Source organism: Rutidosis leptorrhynchoides, chromosome 4 (assembly GCF_046630445.1).
Source record: "Rutidosis leptorrhynchoides isolate AG116_Rl617_1_P2 chromosome 4, CSIRO_AGI_Rlap_v1, whole genome shotgun sequence".
In the NCBI taxonomy this organism is placed as follows: Eukaryota; Viridiplantae; Streptophyta; class Magnoliopsida; order Asterales; family Asteraceae; genus Rutidosis; species Rutidosis leptorrhynchoides.
The window spans coordinates 616,985,182-617,007,663 of NC_092336.1; the positions used below are offsets into that span (position 1 = coordinate 616,985,182).

Below are 22,482 nucleotides of genomic sequence, written 5' to 3' on the forward strand. Positions count from 1 at the left end.
TTTAAAAACTAATAGGATATTCAGTGAATGCACCGAGCAAGACGTTCACCACCTTTTGTACGTTCACCACCTGTAACTAGATCAAGATATTTAGCAAATATTACCGCCGTTGATTTTTCTTTAGAATCATCATCCAGTCGACCAAGTACCCCAGTTCAAATTTCCGATAATCCATTTTTTGAACCCGACCTCACAATTGAGAATCCGGAGAATATTCAGGGACGATTCATAGATCCTGAACCACTAAACTTTCCTCCGGAACCACCAATCATTCAAACAGAGATTGTTGAGGAACGAACCATTAAATCAGAATCCTCTAGTGATTCCGATTCAACAAATTCAATTATGGAGAATCTGGAACCTTTAAGTATGGAAGACCGAATGAGAGCTAAACGCACTGGCCAAGGTCACGCAATTACTCATCCTGACATTAATGCGCCAGATTATGAAATCAAAGGACAAATTCTACACATGGTGACTAATCAATGCCAATTTAGTGGTGCACCGAAGGAAGATCCAAATGAACATCTTCGTACCTTTAATAGGATCTGCACACTATTTAAAATAAGAGAAGTGGAGGATGAACAGATATATCTCATGTTATTTCCCTGGACTTTAAAGGGAGAAGCCAAAGATTGGTTGGAATCGTTACCTGAAGGGGCGATTGATACATGGGACGTTTTAGTTGAAAATTTTCTTAAACAATTCTTTCCGGCATCTAAAGCCGTAAGACTTCAAGGAGAAATTGTTACGTTCACACAGAAACCGAATGAAACTCTATATGAGGCGTGGACAAGATTTGGAAAGTTATTAAGAGGATGTCCGCAACATGGTTTAGACACCTGTCAAATAGTACAAATATTCTACCAAGGATGCGACATCACTACAAGGAAAGACATAGATATAGCAGCTGGTGGTTCCATTATGAAGAAAACCGAAACTGATGCTTATAAAATTATTGATAACACTGCTTCCCACTCACATGAGTGGCACCAAGAAAAAGATATCGTTAGATCATCTAAAGCAGCTAGAGCCAATTCTAGCCATGACTTAGATTCCATTTCCGCAAAGATAGATGCTGTCGAGAGACGAATGGAAAAGATGACTAAGGATATTCACTCAATACGAATTAGTTGTGAGCAGTGTGGAGGACCACATTTGACAAAAGATTGTCTCAGTATTGAACTAACAATGGAACAAAGAGAGAATATTTCATACATAAACCAAAGGCCTGGAAATAATTATCAAAATAATTATCAACCGCCAAGATCGATCTACAATCAAAACCAGAATTATAATCGAAATATTCCATACAACAACCAACAAGGTCCTAGCAATCAACAAGTATCTAACAATACTTACAACCAGCAAAGACCTAATTTTCAAAACAAACCACAACAAACCGATGATAAAAAGCCGAATTTAGAAGATATGATGACGAAGCTAGTTGAAACTCAAACGCAGTTTTTCACATCTCAGAAACAAACTAATGAACAAAATGCTCAAGCATTTAGAAATCAACAAGCTTCTATTCAAAATCTGGAACAAGAAGTAAGTAACCTAGCAAGGTTAATAGGTGAAAGAAAACCGGGAAGTTTACCTAGTGATACAAATGCTAACCCCCGGAATGAAACAGCTAAAGCCATTACCACAAGAAGTGGTACAACACTTAAACCACCTGAAATACCTGTAACTTCTGATGAAGCTATTCCTACTCCACAAGAACCACAACCTGAACAAGATAAGGAAAAAGAACCGGTAGTTGAGAAGGTTAATGAAGATAACACAATTAAGGCTAAACCTTATGTTAAACCATACCAACCACCACTTCCTTACCCGAGTAAAATGAAGAAAGAGAAACTTGAAGCCGAGCAATCCAAATTCTTGGATATGTTTAAACAGATAAATATAAATCTTCCTTTCATTGATGTGATTTCAGGAATGCCTAGATATGCTAAATTCTTGAAAGATCTGATCACGAATAGAAAGAAAATCACGAATAGCAGTGCTGTTGAATAAGATACCAGAAAAACTATCTGATCCAGGAAGTTTCACAATTCCATGTTTTCTGGGTAGTCTTAGTTCAATAGAAGCATTAGCAGACTTAGGTGCTAGTATAAATCTAATGCCGTATTCACTATACGCTAAACTAGACCTTGGAGAATTGAAACCAACAAGAATAAGCATACAACTAGCCGATCGATCAATAAAATATCCTAGAGGGATAATGGAGAACATGCTAGTTAAAGTTGGTACTTTAGTATTTCCAGTAGATTTTGTTGTTCTGGACATGGAAGAAGATTCTCAAGTTCCTCTCATATTAGGAAGACCATTCTTAAACACGGCTAAAGCAATGATAGACGTGTTCGGTAAGAAATTGACCCTAAGTATAGAGGACGAAAGTGTTACCTTTTCAGTTGATAGAGCAATGCAACAACCACAATCTGCAGATGATACATGTTATTATATTCAAACTATAGATGCACATGCAGAATTGTTAGAAGAATTTCCAGAATTACAAGGAACAGGAGAATGTTCTTTAGGATAAGGAACTGAACAAATTGATGAAGCTGAAATGTTAGCTACACTTATAGCTAATGGATATGAACCAACAACAGAAGAAATTCAAATGCTAAAAGAAGAAGACAGATATCGATATAAATCATCGATAGAAGAACCTCCGAAATTAGTGTTAAAGCCACTTCCAAACCATTTGGAATACGCTTATTTACATGGTGAATCTGAATTACCTGTAATAATATCGTCTTCTCTTACTGAAAATGAGAAATCACAACTCATTTCTGTGTTGAAAGCTCATAAACCAGCTATTGCATGGAAGATTCATGATATTAAAGGAATAAGTCCTTCGTATTGCACACATAAAATCCTTATGGAAGAAGGTCATAAAACGTATGTGCAACGCCAACGAAGACTAAATCCTAATATGCAAGATGTAGTTAAAAAAGAAATAATTAAACTGTTAGATGCAGGTTTAATTTATCCAATTTCTGATAGTCCATGGGTAAGCCCAGTTCAATGCGTGCCTAAGAAGGGTGGCATGACTGTCATTACAAATGAGAAAAATGAGCTTATTCCTACTAGGACTGTAACAGGATGGCGTGTATGTATTGATTATAGAAAATTAAATGACGCCACCAGAAAAGATCACTTTCCCTTACCTTTCATTGATCAAATGTTGGAAAAATTAGCCGGAAATAGTTACTATTGTTTTCTAGATGGATTTTCCGGATATTTTAAAATTCCAATAGCACCCGAAGATCAAGAGAAAACCACATTCACGTGCCCTTATGGTACTTTTGCTTACAAACGCATGCCATTTGGACTTTGCAACGCCCCTGCAACCTTTTAAAGGTGTATGATGGCGATTTTTCACGACATGATAGAAGAATGCATGGAAGTTTTCATGGATGACTTTTCAGTCTTCGGTGATACATTTGAATCATGTCTAGTTAATCTGGAACGAATGCTTATTAGATGCGAACAATCAAATCTAGTACTTAATTGGGAGAAATGCCATTTCATGGTTAAAGAAGGCATCGTTCTTGGACATAAAATTTTAAAAGAAGGAATTGAAGTGGATAGAGCTAAAGTAGATGTAATTGCTAAACTTCCACATCCCACCAATGTTAGAGGAGTTAGGAGTTTTCTAGGGCATGCCGGTTTTTACCGACGTTTCATAAAAGATTTTTCTAAAATTACCACTCCTATGAATAAACTCCTAGAAAAGGATGCTCCATTCATCTTTTCAGATGAATGTATCAAATCTTTTAATATTCTTAAAGAGAAACTCACTAATGCGCTGATCATGATAACACCAAATTGAAATCTACCATTTGAACTAATGTGCGATGCAAGTGATTTTGCAATGGGAGCCGTTTTAGGACAAAGGATTGAAAAAAGATTTCAACCTATATATTATGCTAGTAAGACGTTACAAGGAGCACAAACGAACTATACAACTACTGAAAAAGAACTCCTTGCTATTGTCTTTGCTTTTGACAAATTTCGTTCATATCTCGTTCTAGCAAAAACGGTGGTCTATACCGACCATTCTGCTCTTAGATACCTATTTTCGAAACAAGATGCTAAACCAAGATTAATCCGCTGGATCTTACTCTTACAAGAATTCGATATTGAAATCCGAGATAAAAGAGGAGCAGAAAATCTCGCCGCTGATCATCTTTCTCGTCTTGAAAATCCTGAGTTAGAAGTTCTAAATGAATCGGCCATACAAGACAACTTTCCTGATGAATATCTATTGAAGATAGATTATAATGAAATACCATGGTTTGCAGACTATGCAAACTACTTAGTATGTGGATTCCTTGAAAAAGGATTATCGTACCAAAAACGAAAGAAATTCTTCAGTGATATAAAACACTATTTTTGGGAAGATCCACATCTGTTTAAAAGTTGTCCCGATGGAATAATACGCCGATGTGTATTTGGAGATGAAGCTAGTAAAATTTTAAACCATTGTCACACAGGACCAACAGGAGGGCATTATGGGCCTCAACTAACAGCAAGAAAAGTTTATGAAGCTGGATTCTATTGGCCTACAATTTACAAAGACGCACACCTTCTTTGCAAATCCTGTGATGCATGTCAAAGGGCCGAAAAAATAAGTCAACGTGATGAAATGCCACAAAATGTTATCCAAGTATGTGAAGTATTTGACATTTGGAGTATTGACTTTATGGGTCCATTTCCAAAATCTCATAATAATCTCTATATTCTCGTAGCCATTGATTATGTATCTAAATGGGCGGAAGCACAAGCTCTCCCAACTAATGATGCACGAGTTGTAGTCAACTTTTTAAAACGTCTTTTTGTAAGGTTTGGAACACCGAAAGCTTTAATAAGTGATCGGGGTACTCATTTCTGTAATAATCAACTTGAGAAAGTTCTTAAAAGATATGGAGTAACTCATAAAATCTCCACCGCATATCATCCACAAACAAGTGGACAAGTTGAAAATACCAACAGAGCTTTAAAACGTATTCTAGAGAAAACCGTAGGATCAAATCCGAAGGAATGGTCCATTAAATTGGAGGATGCACTCTGGGCTTTTAGAACAGCCTACAAAACTCCAATTGGAACCACACCTTTTAGACTTGTTTATGGAAAAGCATGTCATCTTCCAGTAGAAATTGAATACAAAGCATTTTAGGCTTTGAAGACATGTAATCTTGATATACATGAAACTGGACGTCTACGATTAAGTCAACTAAACGAATTAGAAGAATTAAGACATGAAGCATACGAAAATTCATTAATCTATAAAGAAAGAACGAAGAAATGGCATGATAAAAGAATCAGAAGTTTAAAAGAATTTAAAGAAGGAGACAGAGTTCTTCTTTTCAATTCACGATTCAAGCTATTTCCTGGAAAATTGAAATCAAGATTGTCTGGACCATTCATAGTCAAAAGAGTTTTCCCATACGGAACAGTAGAATTAATAAATTCAAATGGGATTGAATTTAAAGTTAATGGTCACAGAGTTAAACACTACATAGATAGTCCAATGGAAGTCGACAATGAAGTTAATCACAATTTCGATACCACATCTAACTAAGTGTGGGGAGAATCAAGTCTTTAATGGATAATATGTATTTCTGTTAGAGTTAGATTATCTGTTTTCGTGTAGTTCTCGAAAATGGAACCCGAATGGTCTTTCCCTAGCAGACCCTAAAGAACTAGTCTTCTCCCCCCATTCTGAATTTTTATTTTTTTTAGGTTTTTACGAAATGAAGACTGCCTGTGAACTAAACCATGGTCTAATGCTACACGCTTTGATCACTAAACGTAATAATGACACACTACCGAGTGAAATAGTATCAGTAATCAGAGAAAGATTGGACGGAGTAAGAAAAGAATCCAGATGCGAAGATAATAAGTTACAATTTGGTAAAGGAAAATCAAAATCCGCAGCGAAAAGAAGAGCATGACACCTAGAAAGATGTCACAAATGCGGAAAATGGTCACATGGAGGTAAATGTTCAAATAATCAAACCTATTCAAATACCGAATTTGTTACTTTATGCAGAGACGGACCGTTCATATGTTTAGAAGAAAAAAACACTGAATGCTCGAGGTTACGCCTATGTAGCCATGGAAAACCAATTAAACTGACTATCTTATGAATGGGATAGATCGTATAACTAAGAATACTATCTCACAGGTAAGTCTGTACAGTTTTTTTGTTTTTATTTTTATTTTTATTTTTAACCTTTTGATAATAAATGCTAATTTGTTCGCTATAAAGTATTAAATTGGTATTGAATAAAATTAGGTTTGGCGACCAAAATTATTGATATCATTCAAAAATTTATTACATCACTGCGAAATTTAACGTTTATTCTTAAGGTATAAATATCTTTAATCAATCAACCCAAAATATTTCAAAAAAAAAAATTCGTCATGAGTTAAATTAGGTATTGGAACCGAAATTACTTTACCGAAAAGAGGGGCGCATATTTTTGATAATATTTGATTGATTAAAGTGGGATAAAAAGCCAAAAAGATTTTTAATTTTATTTTTACCATGTTTTTAAAATTAATATATAAATCTTAAATTAATATTGTAAACTTTGTAAAATCAATATATTTAAAATTGTAAATATTTGAAAAATTAATATAAGTTTGGTGTGAATTTATAATATGAATTTTTAAATTAAGTTTGGTGTGAATTTTTAATTTTTAAAATATGAATTTTATTTTTATGCATTTTAAATTTTAAGTTTGGTGTGAATTTTTAATATTAATTTTGAATTTTATATTTAAGTTGGTGTGAATTTAAAAACAAAAATTTACTTTATGTCGCTAAGTTAAAAATATGATTTTTAAAATTCGTCGTAAGTTGAAGACTAGGTCATTGAACCGAAATTGCTTTACCCAAGGGAGGGACGAGAACTTTTATTATCATTATTTTTAATCTTATTGAATTAAAGTATGACAAAAACATTAAAAAAACTAAAAAAATCTAAACTTTTAAAACAATCGCTTGAAAAAGACAAAATTTAAAATTTTGTCGAAGGACAGACTAGGACATCGATCCGAAACGACCTCGCCCTAAATAACAAGGGAAACAAAATTTTAAAATTAATTACTTAATTGTTTTAATTAGTATAAGATATATAAAAAAAATACAAACTCCGCGACTCGCGGAGTTTGAAGGGTCAAACACCGCGCCTCGCGGAGGGACCAAAACCCAGAAAAAATAAAAACGTAATCAGCTCAGTCCACACACCACAACACAAAAATAAACTGCGAAATAAACCTGAAAAAACCCGAAAAACACACACCAAATTCGCAATTTTTGACCGTTAATCATCAAATCTTTTACTAAAATCATGTTGAGAAGGATGCTATCAAGGAATTACTCAAGAAAAACGACTGAAAGGGGTGAATCTTCATCCCAAGCTCGCAATGCTCCTGCTGAGAATACGGAACAACAGGAGGTGGATAACTACTACAAACAAGATATACCTCATCCAGTCATGACATTTTCTGATATGCACTTGGAAGATTTGCACCCGAACCTGAGATTTGACAGACTTTGGATAGATTATCCAAAATACCAAAGGGGTTTGCATACTCTTCATTCTAAAGCTGTTGAAGTACCTAGGATCATAGAATGGGGACCATTAGAAGCTGTAGAATTGGCCGGGCCAATTAGGGAATTACTTGTACAGAGGTATGGTAATTCTACTTTTAACGATTGGGTACGGTTATTCAACATACGTAGACCTGTATATAAAGTATGGTGTGAAGAATTGTTGTGTAGTATAGAATTAAATGATCGGGTAGCTAGTTTAACCGATCGATCTTTTATTAGATTTTTGTTAGGAGGTTCGATGCGCCACATGTCTTTACTAGACATGGCTCAGGCTTTACGTATATATACGCCTGAGGAGTTAGCATCTGCCGATTGTAGAGGGTTGATACTAAATGGTAGAAAGATAGACGAAAATTTTGATACGCATGGTGTATGGAGTCAAATGACTAGCCATCACCGATTTAAAGGGGGAAATTACTCTTATTTGGATATAGATAGAGCAGAGTTAAGAGTAATTCATAGATTTTTAGCTAATTCGATTACAGAAAGAGGTAAGAATAAGGAAAAGGTAAATGAACAGGATTTGTTTTACCATATGTGTATTTGAGACCCACAAAGCGCTGTAAGTATACCTTATTGTGTGGGTTATTATTTATCAGCTATGGTTAGGGGGATGAGACCGCATAGCATAATAGGAGGTGGTATATTTATTACTTTGATTGCTTAATATCTCGGTGTGGATATAAGTCGGGGGGATTACTAATCGAAGAACCAGAACCCCGAGATACAATAGGTTTAAATGTATACCATGGTGCGAAAGTTTTGAAGAGGCGAAATAACGCCGCAGTACGATATAATGGTAGACATCCACAGGTTGAGAGAAACCAACAGCAAGGTAATGTAGGAGGGGGAAATGAAATGGCAGAAATGCAAAGGTTTATAGCTTCACAAGAGTATGAAAATGCTAGGCATAGAGCATTTGAAGATTGGCAAGTTCATCAAAACCAAATCATAGCTTATTGCCAATATATAGGTAGAAACTATATTCCTACTCCATCGCCCATATTCCCTCCCTGGTCTATAGAGATCCAACCACCGTATCCTACGTATAACCCAGCCGAAGTATTTTATAACACCTATGGTTATGCATGGAACCCCCTACTGGTATCAGTATCATCCCTAGTCTACTTAGTTTTATTTATTTTATTATTTGTAATGTTAATACATTTAATACTTATGTTAATATTGTAATAGTTTTTATAATTTTCTAACTTTTATTATTAGATTTTAATAATTTTTGAATGTGGGGTAATATACCAAACTTCAAAAATATGTATATATGTTTGCAGTTTATCTTATGTACACAACAGGGTAAAACAACGCATTTTCAAAGACTGGCATTAAGTTCAGCAAAAGCAACTAATTTTAACGACAAGATGAAAAATATATGTGAAATAACAACGAGACGGAATGAACAAATGATGTGCACCATTTATCATTCAGAAAACAAACGCCAATATGTTTGGAAACTTTGGTAAAATTTAATCATTTCTACGCAAATCACCCTCAATAATTTAAATTGTTACTAATTTCTTGCGAATGAGGGCATTGCAAGATCTTAAGTGTGGGAAGGGGTTAAATTCTTTCGGATTTTAAAAATTTTTATTTTAAACACTTGGTTACCATTAAAAATACTAGTAAAGCAGTAGTTGTATTAAAATCTAGTGCTCTCTGATAATAAAGAACAGCTCTAGTCTTATATACTGACTACCCAATTCTAGTAAAATTTTTCAAAATTTTCAATTAAATGAACTCAAAATCATGTTTATACATATTTATGAACGATAAAACTAGGTTTTAACACCGAAATTATTGTTACCTCGGAAAGGACATAAATTGAGAAACAAACCAAAATGTTAAAATTCATTTAAAATGGAATAGAGGACAATAAAAAGGAAAATAAAAGCCAAGTGTGGGAAAATTTACCAAGATATTTTAAACATATGTCACATATTTCTGTAACAAATAACTGAAAATACTTTTGCTTTGGACTAAACTAAACTGTTTTACCCGATGAAAGAAAAGAAGAGATGGATCTACACGATGAATCAATTTCATCGTTAAAAGGAAGTAAAGTCTTTCGAAAAAGAAACGCGCTTCTTGATTTAGGTCAGGAAGTTGTCGTCCAGACCAGCTGTAGGTTGACGAAAAATCTAGAAAAGTCATCACTAAAATCAGCAGGAAATCCACGGACCTCAGCATCAAACAGGGTCGCCAAGTGGTCAGATTTATCCTAACCATGAGAAGGATCTGTCTTGTAAAATGGGGAGGGCGCCGTGCAAATTAGCTTGATAAGACTAATGAATCAGATCCCCAGAAAGGATAATCTCCTTAAAGATTAAAAATCAGCTTTTAAGCCTGATATTACTCAATCCTTGAGATTGACCTTAAAGATTGAGAATTACAAACTCATGGAATTCGATGATATCTAAACTCGAGCTTGAACGAGAAAATATTTTGATCAAAATTACAAACCGATTTGTTTTCTGAAAACCTATTTTCAATGCGTTCATTACCATTGAACGTAAAATCCTAGGAATTCACCTGGAATTCATTAGGTCACCTGAACCAAATCGGGTGTCAACCGTAAGAACGGTGGTTGCATAGCATGGTCAAAGACAGGACCTTGTGCCAGATCGAAAAATCATAAGGGTGAGCTTTACTATTGCTCCTACCAAGGATAGTAATTGCGTCCGACACGTTATAGACCATAATTAAAAGCATGTCAGGGGACATTGCCTTAACAGTTGCTTATTCAACGCTTTCCTTTACAACCGGACGATAGTTTACCGAAAGGTAATATACGGGACAAGTAAACTGGACGTGTTGCTTTCCTAATACAAGGTTAGCAAGTGGGTGACACAAAACCGCAAGTTTTGAGCTAAAATTTTCAAATCTGAAACCCACCAAATCCACAAAAATAATTTGCAAACACCGGTGAAGGGTTATTCTGGAAAACTTATCTAGGGTAAAAACTAGATTTAATTTTCAAAAGATCAAATGTTTTCATAAAGATCCAATTTCCTTAATGGATCTAAATTTTTATAGTCATGTGGGACTGTAAACCATATCGTTACTACCATTATTTATACCGCCGTATAGAAATCACTGATGTACAAAGTGTGAAGAATAAAGAAGTGATTCTAGTATTTCAAGACTATATTGCTTGAGGACAAGCAACGCTCAAGTGTGGGAATATTTGATAGTGCTAAAAACGAACATATATTTCATAGCATTATTCCTCAAGAAAGACAAGCTTTTAGTTGCAATTGTTCTATTTACAAGTGATATTCGTTTAAATAATAAAAGGTGAAGACAAAAGACAGATTCGACGAATTGAAGACGCAAACGACCAAAAAGCTCAAAAGTACAAAATACAATCAAAGAGGTTCCAATTATTGATAAGAAACGTCTCGAAATTATAAGAGTACAAGATTCAAAACGCAAAGTACAAGATATTAAATTGTACGCAAGGACGTTCGAAAATCCGAAACCGGGACCAGAGTCAACTCTCAACGCTCGACGCAACGGACCGAAAGTTATAAATTAATTATGTATATAAATATAATATAATATATAATTAATTATATAAATTATATATTTATATTATATTTATATATTAAATTCCGTCGGCAGATTAAAAGACAAAGATGTGTGGGCTGGAAATACGATCTCCGCGACTTGCGGAGTTTGAAGAAGAAAAGGGCCGCGAGTCGCGGAGCCCCAAATGTTGAAACTGCCTATAAAGCTCGCGCATTCTGATCGTAAAAAATATATCAATATATATCCATCCATCTATCTATACGTAATATTTATATTTATAATTTATATTTATATTTTAATTTTAATTTTAATCCTAATAATAAAGGTATGTTAGCGAATGTTGTAAGGGTGTAAGTCGAAATTCTGTCCGTGTAACGCTACGCTATTTTTAATCATTGTAAGTTATGTTCAACCTTTTTAATTTAATGTCTAGTAGCTAAGTTATTATTATGCTTATTTAAAACGAAGTAATCATGATGTTGGGCTAATTACTAAAATTGGGTAATTGAGCTTTGTACCATAATTGGGGTTTGGACAAAAGAACGACACTTGTGGAAATTAGACTATGGGCTATTAATGGGCTTTATATTTGTTTAACTAAATGATAGTTTGTTAATTTTAATATAAAGATTTACAATTGGACGTACCTATAAATAACCACATACACTCGATCGGACACGATGGGCGGGGTATTTATATGTACGAATAATCGTTCATTTAACCGGACACAGGAATGGATTAATAGTCACTAGAATTATTAAAACAGGGGTGAAATTATGTACAAGGACACTTGGCATAATTGATAACAAAGTATTAAAACCTTGTGTTACACGCAGTCGATATCCTGGTGTAATTATTAAATAAAGTAATAAAACCTTGTTACAGTTTAAGTCCCCAATTAGTTGGAATATTTAACTTCGAGTATAAGGATAATTTGACGAGGACACTCGCACTTTATATTTATGACTGATGGACTGTTATGGACAAAAACCAGACGGACATATTAAATAATCCAGGACAAAGGACAATTAACCCATGGGCATAAAACTAAAATCAACACGTCAAACATCATGATTACGGAAGTTTAAATAAGAATAATTCTTTTATTTCATATTTAATTTCCTTTATTTTATATTTAATTGCACTTCTAATTATCGCATTTTTATTGTTATTGTATTTAATTGCACTTTTAATTATAGTACTTTTTAATTATCGGAAGTTTATTTTATCGCACTTTTATTATTTGCAATTTCATTATCGTTATTTACTTTACGCTTTAAATTAAGTCTTGTATTTATTTATTATTTTACATTTGGTTTTAACTGCGACTAAAGTTTTAAAATCGACAAACCGGTCATTAAACGGTAAAAACCCCCCTTTATAATAATAATATTACTTATATATGTATTTGTATTTTTATAAAAGTAAACTAATATAGCGTTAAGCTTTGTTTAAAGATTTTCCCTGTGGAACGAACCGGACTTACTAAAAACTACACTACTGTACGATTAGGTACACTGCCTATAGGTGTTGTAGCAAGGTTTAAGTATATCCATTCTATAAATAAATAAATATCTTGTGTAAAATTGTATCGTATTTAATAGTATTTCCTTGTAAAATATAAAACTATTTTATATACACCTCGCATAACATCAAGTATATTTTTGATGAATGGTCCAGACCATCAGTAATCATCTATTTAAACTGTCTGTAAAGTCTTAAACTCCAAATCCTTTTAACGAATTCCAATTTTGAAAGTCAAACTTAATTTGAAAAAGTCAACTGATTTGTTCTTGAGGAAATTCGCCGTTGTTTCGATGTTAATTGTTCAATTGGTGATTGGAATAGTTTTTAAGAGTTATTTGAAATATATTTCATGTTTTAACTTATGACTAAAACGTTCAAAATCTTGAAATCAAATGTTGAGTTTGGGTTGAATTGTTCTTCGATATTTTTAAACTGTCACAGCGAAATCCTCGTTATTTTGTTTCTGTAATTGCAATATAATTATGATGAGTCATTTTTGTTTAAATTATAATCCTAGTAAATTCGTTATCAACATGATTCGATCATTAGTCGTCTGGGTTAAGAACGAAGAAGAAGATGGAAACATATTAGAATGGGTTTTATATATATATGGATACTGATTTAATCAGAAGGACAAGCCAGCTCAACTGGTTCGATGTGTTGTCGAGTGTGCGAGAGGTCGCGGGTTCGAACCCGGTTTGGACCAATTCTTTTTACAGAAACCTTTAAAGGGTATAAACCTTTTATTTTATTGTTATTATTATTATTATCATTATCATTATTAATATTATTATTAATATTATGATTATTGTTAAGTATTAGAATTATTAGGGTTAATATTATTAGTACTAAGTATTATGAATATTATGATTATTATTATTATTATTATTAGTATTATTGTTATTATTATTATTATTATTATTATTATTATTATTATTATTATTATTATTATTATTATTATTATTAAGATTATCAGTAAAGTTATAAGTATTATGGTCGAAATTAGTTTACTATTATTATAGATACAAATATGAATTGCATTATTAGTATTGTTATTACTACTATCAATAACATATAACTTTATCATGTTACCACTAGTATAACTGCTATTATTATTAATATAATTAGGATTTGTATTATTATTATTATTATTAATATGAAAATAATAAAATTTATTGGTATTTTTCTTTAAAATTTGTATTAGTATCATTTTATAATTATTAGTATTATTATTATTAATATTATCAACAAAAATATTATTTATATTATCATTATGATTAATTTTACAAAAATTATTATTTTGTTATCATTAAAACTATTATTATTATTATTATCAAAGACTTATCTATATCATTATTACTAAAATAATTGTAATTATAAAAGTAAAATTATTAAATGACGTTGTTAAGATGATATGTATTAAAATAAAGATTATAGATATAAAAATATATTTAAATTACATGACTTAACTATATTAATATCTTTAAAATATATGAAATGGATATATTTAAACAAATAATGAAACCTATAAATTTTTAATGATATCACTAATAAATATATATATTTTTTCGACTACAAGCATATGTATTAATAAATATACAAATGATATAGGTTCGTGAATCCGAGGCCAACCCTGCATTGTTCAGTTGTTAAATATCGTCATATGTATTTTTACTACAAAATACAGTATGGTGAGTTCATTTGCTCCCTTTTATTTTTTATATTTTTGGGACTGAGAATACATGTGCTATTTTTATAACTGCTTTATTAAATGCTTTTGAAATATATTTTGAACTGCGAATACATGAAATGCTTTTATAAATGTTTGACGAGATAGACACAAGCAAAACATTCATCGAATGAATTATTATGCAGACAGAAGTTCTGCGGATTATTATTGAATTATGTGGACATGATAATTAGCACCATTGAATTATGTGGACATGATAATTGCCACCATTGAATTATGTGGACATGATAATTGCCACCATTGAATTATATGGACATGATAATTGCCACCAGTTGATGTGAATGTTATATATCGAGAGAATGATTTTATACACATGTTATGTGTATGTTATTTTTGTGCACAAGATATGTGTACGGTTACTATGATTTATGAAAATGGTTTCGTACACGAGAAAGATGTACTGTATTTAAAAGATATAGCATGTACATTACAGGTGGGTATAGGATTCGGGTCCATTTGTACCATGCAGGATTTAAATTTTGTGGTCTATCAAAATGATGAATTTTATTGTTTTAAGATAAACCTATGAACTCACCAACCTTTTGGTTGACACTTGAAAGCATGTTTATTCTCAGGTATGAAAGAAATCATCCGCTGTGCATATGCTCATTTTAAAAGACATCATTTGGAGTCGATCATCGCAATGGGACCAGATGTTGGTGATTCGTCCAGATGGATTAGGACGGGGCACTACAAGAAAGTCTTCTATCGTAATTCGTCAGCCTATAATGAGTTGAAACATTATATTTGTAATAAAATGCATAATATTGTAATATTTATTTAATTATTTAAAAGATGTATGAACTTTATGATTTAGTATACCTCATCCATAAAGTTGTGCATAATAGTAAGCTTTCCAACTAAAAATGACATAGAATGGTGATAAACCCTAAACTCATCTAAATCCTTTGTTTTAAAAACTAAATCTAAACCCTATAATCTAAACCTTAAACCCTAAACCCAAAACCTAAACTCTAAACCTCAAAATCCAAACCTTAAACCCTAGATCTAAACCCTAAACCCTAACCTAAACCCTACACCCTAAATCTAAACCTAAACCAAAACCCTAAACTCTTCTAAATCATTTGTTTTGAAAACTAAATCTAAACCTTAACCCTAAGCCCTAAGCCCTAAAATCTAAATTCTAGAATCTAAACCTTAAACCCTAACCTAAACTCTAAATCTAAACCCAAAACCCAAAATCTAAACTCTAAACCCTAAAATCTAAACCCTAAACCCTACACCCTAAATCTAAACCGAAAACACTAAACCTAACCTCTAATCTCTAAAATTTAAACCTTAAATCTAAACCCTAAAAACTTTAAATCCTAACCCTAAGCCCTAAAATCTAAACCCTAAACCCTAACCTAAATCCTAAACCCAAAATCTAAGCCTAAAACCATACACCTAAACTGTAAAACCTAAAATCTAAACCCTAAACCCTAAATCTAAACCCTAAACTCTAACCCTAATCTCTAAACCCTAAAATCTAAACCCTAAAATTTAAAACTAAACACTAACCCTAAATAAAACCATAGTCAATAATATCCTACATAAATATATCATAATATTCAGATTTTAAAATACACCATAAACGATTATATCATAAATACATCATAAACACTAAAAAAAACCATAAACAATTTCAACAATTAATAGCATAAGTACATCATAATATACAGATACATATTTTAAATAAAAACATAGACAATTATATCATAATTACATCATACATCATAATATACAAATTACAGATTTGATTAATAATATAAATAAATCATAGCAAAAGTATATTCATTAGGAAATTTATATATTAATTTAAGTATGCATTATAATCATTATAGTGTACAATGCAAATATGAATGGAATTTGCTTACCTCAAAATTCACAAGGATAATTTCATATGATAATATTGAGTTTGGCTTCATATATGTTGTCTTGTTCCATTGATTGATGACCTTGATTTTGACTTTCCAGTCGTTTTGTTTCTTGCTAATCATGTTAAGTGGTGCGAATTTTCATAGATTTAGCCATTTATTCATATGTATTGTTTTGTAATTTTTCTTATGTGTTGATGTGAATAATTCTTAGGAATATGGAGGTATTTATAGTGGAAAAAAGATACGTGGTACGCAAAATAAGGAGAAGATATGTGAAATATATGATAAGCATTCCGAATCTAAATCCAATTACAAAAATAAGGAATTGTTATTTTATTTTAGCGTTAAGGCTACTCAAGGGCCATATACTTTTTATTTTGTCCCGATGTAGTCCATATACCCAAAAAATACTATTATAGGCCATAAACTTTAAAAAAATGTGTTAATGTAAATCGTTGACCTGATAAATAAGGTTGATCGATTTTGTAGGTTGATCTTAAAAAAAGTATAATTTTTTTTGTTCCAATGTAAGCTTTATACAAAAAAAAAGTACTAATGTAGTTAACATACTTTCAAAAAGTGTATCGATGTAGGTCACATATTTTCAAAAAGTGTATCGATGTAAACAAAAGGTGACATGTTTAGCCGGTAACAGGTTACCTTTTGTTTACATCGATACACTTTTTCAAAGTTTATGGCCTATAATAGTATTTTTTTGGGTATATGGACTACATCGGGACAAAACAAAAAGTATATGGCCCTTGAGTAGCCTTAACTCTTTATTTTATTTATTTAACTTCACTATTTTTAGAAGATAATTTACACTATATTGGCCTAACATGACATAGTGAACTCTAGTTAAGACATAACACATAAGCAGGGATCAGAAGATCAAGGTAAAAGTTAGAACTAAAAAGTCAATGTCCAATCTTTTAACTATATTGGGTTTTTTCTTAAACTCGTATTCATGAAAGTTTATAAAACAAATTAAGATGCAAGTATTGTAAAGTATAAGAAAGTGACCTCATGTTGGTTGACAAGGGGGTAGAGACGTTCCCCTAGCATCTGTTTTTGCATATTCGAAACCTAACACCACACATACTATTCAATATCTCAGATCCATCACCCCGCGATTTCGCGGGTATTACAGAATGATGATATTTTATGACAATATTTAACCATGATAACACAAATAAACATGTACTAATGTGTAAAAAACAAATCTTGTTCAAATTAAAGTAATCGACTAGAATTCATAAGTAATAATAAGCAACGGTTCCTCTCCGTTAATATGTTCGACATATAAAGTTGTGAGCTGCGATAATGAAACTTTATGATCATTTGTAGTTTAATAGGACCTGCGGACTTCATAAATTTTGGACAATTATATCGCTAGTATGTTAAATCTAACATGTATTCACGTGCGTGTATAGAATTAAGTTAGTTAATAGAGATTGCCTATGATGATTAAAGGAAAAACATAGAAAATTTTCATGGTGTCTCAATTTTATTTTTATTTTTACTTTATTTCTATAAAAAATTCCTGCTTATTGGCCGGAGGTCCACTTGGAAGCAATCTCTCTATCCGTTGAATAGAGAGAGAGATGACTTTCTCTACTTTTAAGAATGTTTTTACTTTAAGTGGATAAATGACTTGTCTTTATTCCCGGATAGGAGAATGATTGTCTAGATCTCACATCCCTCATACATTACTTATGTGGTATTGGGTTTTGTTTTTGTTTTTGTTGTTTTGTTGTATGTAGACACATGTCTAAATAGAGAAAGATACAAGCTTTTCAAAAGTTCCCAAATCATTTTGTTTTTACTCGAATCAACTATTTGATAAATGGACCTTTCATATTTGTAGCTGACCGAATCCGATCATCACTTTTTTTCTGAACGGCTGAACCCAATCCGATCATCACTTAAATCATGATCTTACATGTCCACCGCTAATTTGATCCATAAATGAAAAACATACATTTCAACATGGCCATTGTGAAATGTTAACCCACCCATATGGCCATATTCCCATCTCTAAATCTTATGGTTTCCGACAAACTGACCGAGAGAAAAACAAATCCTACTATACATTAAAAGAGATTTTTTATTAAGTAATAATTAATTCTAAAACTCCCTTTTAAACCATTGGATCAAAAATGACAATCTAATACCCTTTTATCCAAGGGCCTATATTCATCTCCTATGACTATTAGTTAATAAATCATTTTTTTTTTAATCTTCCTTAATTACCCTTTTAATCAAAATCACGGAATAGAAAAGGGAGATGATAGTTCCACCATTGAAATTTATTCTTCCACCATTATTTAATACTTTGTTTCCAAAACTATCCCTTATTTGAGTATTCCAAGAAATTCATGTAACACTTCATTAAGGGTATAATAGAACATTTAGGTGGAAGTAGTAAAACTGGTGGTGAAAATATATCTCCCAATAGAAAATTAATTTTCTGGGTCACACCGATACACTTTTCATTCACGCTTTTATCATTAAAAAAACCTAGGTTGCTCCGAAACAATTCAATCGACTAAGATGTTGAAAAAAGACATGAAACCTCGATTACATTAGGGTTTTGCAGGTCTATCAAAGCAGAATATAAATTAGGAAGGGAGAACAAGAGATAGTGGAATACAATTCTACAACGCTTGAATCGATTATTAAACAGGAAAACGTCCGTTCGTTTAATTTTTAGTAATTTAATGTTTTTCCAGATGACTGAAATCGAATAATTATCTTCAATCGGAAATTTGCGTAGTGTATTCGTTAAGGTATGGAAATTGATTTTCGTATTATTTGCGTTACATAGCATGATCAGTTATTTCATTAGTTAACTTTTTCAATTCGTGATTGAAGAGTCGTGTAATTAACTTTTACCGAATCATGTAAATTAGGGCAAAAACAAAATCATTCGATCAATATTTTTGGAAATTATTAGGGCAGTTTACATTCAATATTGATTCCGTTTGTTGCTTATTGCAGGAATCGATCAGAGGAATCAGTGAGAAGATTTGAAATATATTTGGTGAGTTATTACATCATGTTACTGCCATAGAATATGATCCTTATGGTTTTCTAAGATTTATTATATTCTTAAATTTGTTTTTTCAAAACATATTGGATGCTTGGATTTAGCTCACGATCCAATAATACTTAGGCACTTAGCATATATGTGATATGTAGTTTTTGTAAGGGTTTTATATTACCGAATCATTCAACTCCATTTTCTATTTCTTTACTGAACATATACCTAATGAAATAGATCAATGTACTAGAATATATACCTAATGAAGTCGTTCATTGTGTTTGTGTGATACAAGCAGAAAACGGACCAAGGGTGGATCAAAATATTTTCCACCAAAGATCAGTGATGGTAGATGACGATTACAGGTTGTCGAATGATTTTTTGTATTCCATAATATTTATCAATCGAAAGTATGTATTGAGGTTTTCATATTCCAATGGATGTTTTTTATGAATCAAAACCCTTAAATTCATGTTTAATATGGTCTTTTATGTTGTTTTTTTTTTAATATTAATCATTGTATACTACTGAAATTTGCAATGCTCGCTCCAATTTGTTGATGGAGTCTTTTAATCATTTACAGAAATAGGTGTCTCACCTTGTCAATGAGGAACAGATGCAGTAAGCTGAATTGCAAAAGGAGGTAATCTCATGACTAATTTTTGTTTCTTTTTCCTCTCTTTTGGTTGTAACTCATCAAAGATCATTTTTTAATACTTTGTGTGATTGTTTTGAATCGGTGTTGGGGAAAGAATATGGATCATTTTTTAAAGTGGGCTTTGGTATTTTACTATGTAAGAGTTTTGAATTCAAATTTAAAAATTAAAAATCACACATCAAAACGTGTACTCATATCCTTTCTTGCTCCGTTTAGAAGTCTTTTTCACACATGCTTTCAAGAAATCTCTTTGTATGGTATTTGACTGTTAATTTTGTTTATTTATTCTATTTTCAGTTTTATTAGTATTTTATCTACTTTGTCTAACATCTGCAATATGTGTATTTATGTATTATATTTAGGATGTTTGGAAGACAAATCGTTCTTGATGGCCAACTCTTACATGTAAGGAACTTTTTATTAATCGTATTTGTTTTCGTTTCCTTTGCACATTTTTTGTTTCATAACTCAAATAGAAGGCGCTGGATGAATTTGATTATATCATGTATACGATATCCGTCTTTCTTTCTAAGAATACATCCGTGTTTACATTTTCGATTGATTAATTTTTGTTGGAATATTGATTTGTGTAGGACGGATTTGGATATATTTTATTAAGCTTTTTTTTTTTTTAATGCCTAGCGAAGCTTTGAGTACTGCCATGACATTGATTTTTGAAGACAAGGTACGTTAAATTTTTTGCTGTCTTGTTGATATAATAGAACTTTCCTATTTACTTGGCTTATTTACAATTTGCAACTAACATCATTCGCGAAGTATAGAAGCTGGTGAAGTTTTTGTTGAGATGTTAAAGTTGACTATTATTCATCTAATTGATGCACAACTACCCTTCGATTTAATGTCACAGAGGAATATTATTTCAGAATGATTCACATTACACATAATTATGGTTAGTTTCACATTATGTTTCTATCATAGTTATTTCAGTCTTGACATACTTTTTGGTGCTCTTATCTTTTTTCATACTTTTGAATATGAGCGTTTACGTGTCAGCATAAAAAGAGATGATAATTTACTTGTTTTGTTGTACATTTTTATATAATCAAATGCTGTTTTGCAATTTACTCCGTAATTATTTGGTTTTTATCGTTATAATAACAACAACAACAACAACAAACCCAATCCCATTTTGTGGGCTATGGGGGAGGTGGGACGTAGACAATCCTTCCTCTACTCTAGAATAAAGAGAAGTCATTTCTCCACCCCGAGTGGGTTTTTAATGTGGGTAATAACCTAAGATTAAATTGGGTTTTTAATGTGGGTAAATTGAGTCTTAGGATAATGGTGTGTTACAAAATTGCTGACATTATTTGATTAATGGATGTTTAGATGTGTAGGGTTTGATATTTAGCATAATTCGATGTTTAGATGAGGAGTTTTTTTTTTTTTCCTTTATATCTTATGATGAGGAGTTTTAGTGTACTTAAGATTAGCTCATTATGCAACACTTCGATTTTTAAAGCATCTAAGAGAAATGATTGTATTTCCTTTAAAACTTTATTTGAGATGATTATGAGATACCAATGAATATTGTTGCTAAATAAATAACATCTCTTAGTCCTTTTTTGGAACTACAGCCTGAATTGAGTTTACTTTAGCTAAAATTTTACATCTTATGTTTGTTGCTGCAGTTAAAGATGTTATCTTGCAGCTAATACCATTCCTATCCATGAAAAAGCATCTGGTATTGGTAGTTGCTGATCTCAAATTGTAAGGCCTTTAGGTTTGGCTAAAACGAGTCTTTTTTTGATGTCACTACTACTGAAAAAGGACTCAAATCATTGCTCAATGTATGATAATATTATGTATGATGTATCCAACATCGCCTATGGATCGTTTAATTTTTACTTGCATTTAATTTTCATGTTTGTATTTATATATTTATATTTACATATATTTGTAAAAAGTTCATAAGAAATTTTAATTGTATATGATGGTTTATTACATGATCTGATATTAAATCTACCATGTAGGAGTGGGTTGGTCATGATCGCTTCATCAACGTCATCCCTATTACCCCTTTATGCTTTGGATGAAGGAGCATATGGTATAAGTTTTTTTTTATCTATGTGTTGTTAGAGTTAATAGTTTGATTGATCCTGATCCTGATCCTGTTACTTGACAAATTATGTGATATATGAAGTGTTTTATTTATTTTGTCATATATGAAGTGAATAAAATGAGATCAGCAACCTTTCTTAGTAAGATGTACCGGATATTGCTTCTTATATTGATCAACAACCTTTCTATGTAATCGTCTATGTTGGGTTAGAGAATGACTTATTGGGTGGGTTGTTGTGTTGGATAGAGTTTAAATGTTGATAAAAAAAATTGTCGTGCCAGTTTAAATTATGTGACTCGGTAACAAGTTAAATTTTCATTGAGTGAGTTGTTCTATGGATCTCATATAAAAGATTTATG

At 31.8% G+C, this 22,482-nt stretch overlaps 1 long non-coding RNA gene across 5 annotated transcripts; it reads left to right on the plus strand.

The window, feature by feature from the left end:
• Nucleotides 1-18,857: 18,857 nt before the first annotated feature.
• Nucleotides 18,858-22,008, plus strand: LOC139904097 (uncharacterized). 5 transcript variants are annotated; one of them, XR_011778657.1, is made up of 8 exons: nt 18,858-19,128; nt 19,340-19,382; nt 19,681-19,747; nt 19,966-20,025; nt 20,403-20,445; nt 20,683-20,725; nt 20,818-20,950; nt 21,693-22,008. It is a non-coding gene; the product is annotated as an uncharacterized lncRNA (long non-coding RNA). The 5 variants fall into 5 exon arrangements; XR_011778656.1 differs by having other exon boundaries at nt 20,823-20,950; XR_011778658.1 differs by having other exon boundaries at nt 20,688-20,725.
• Nucleotides 22,009-22,482: the final 474 nt, after the last annotated feature.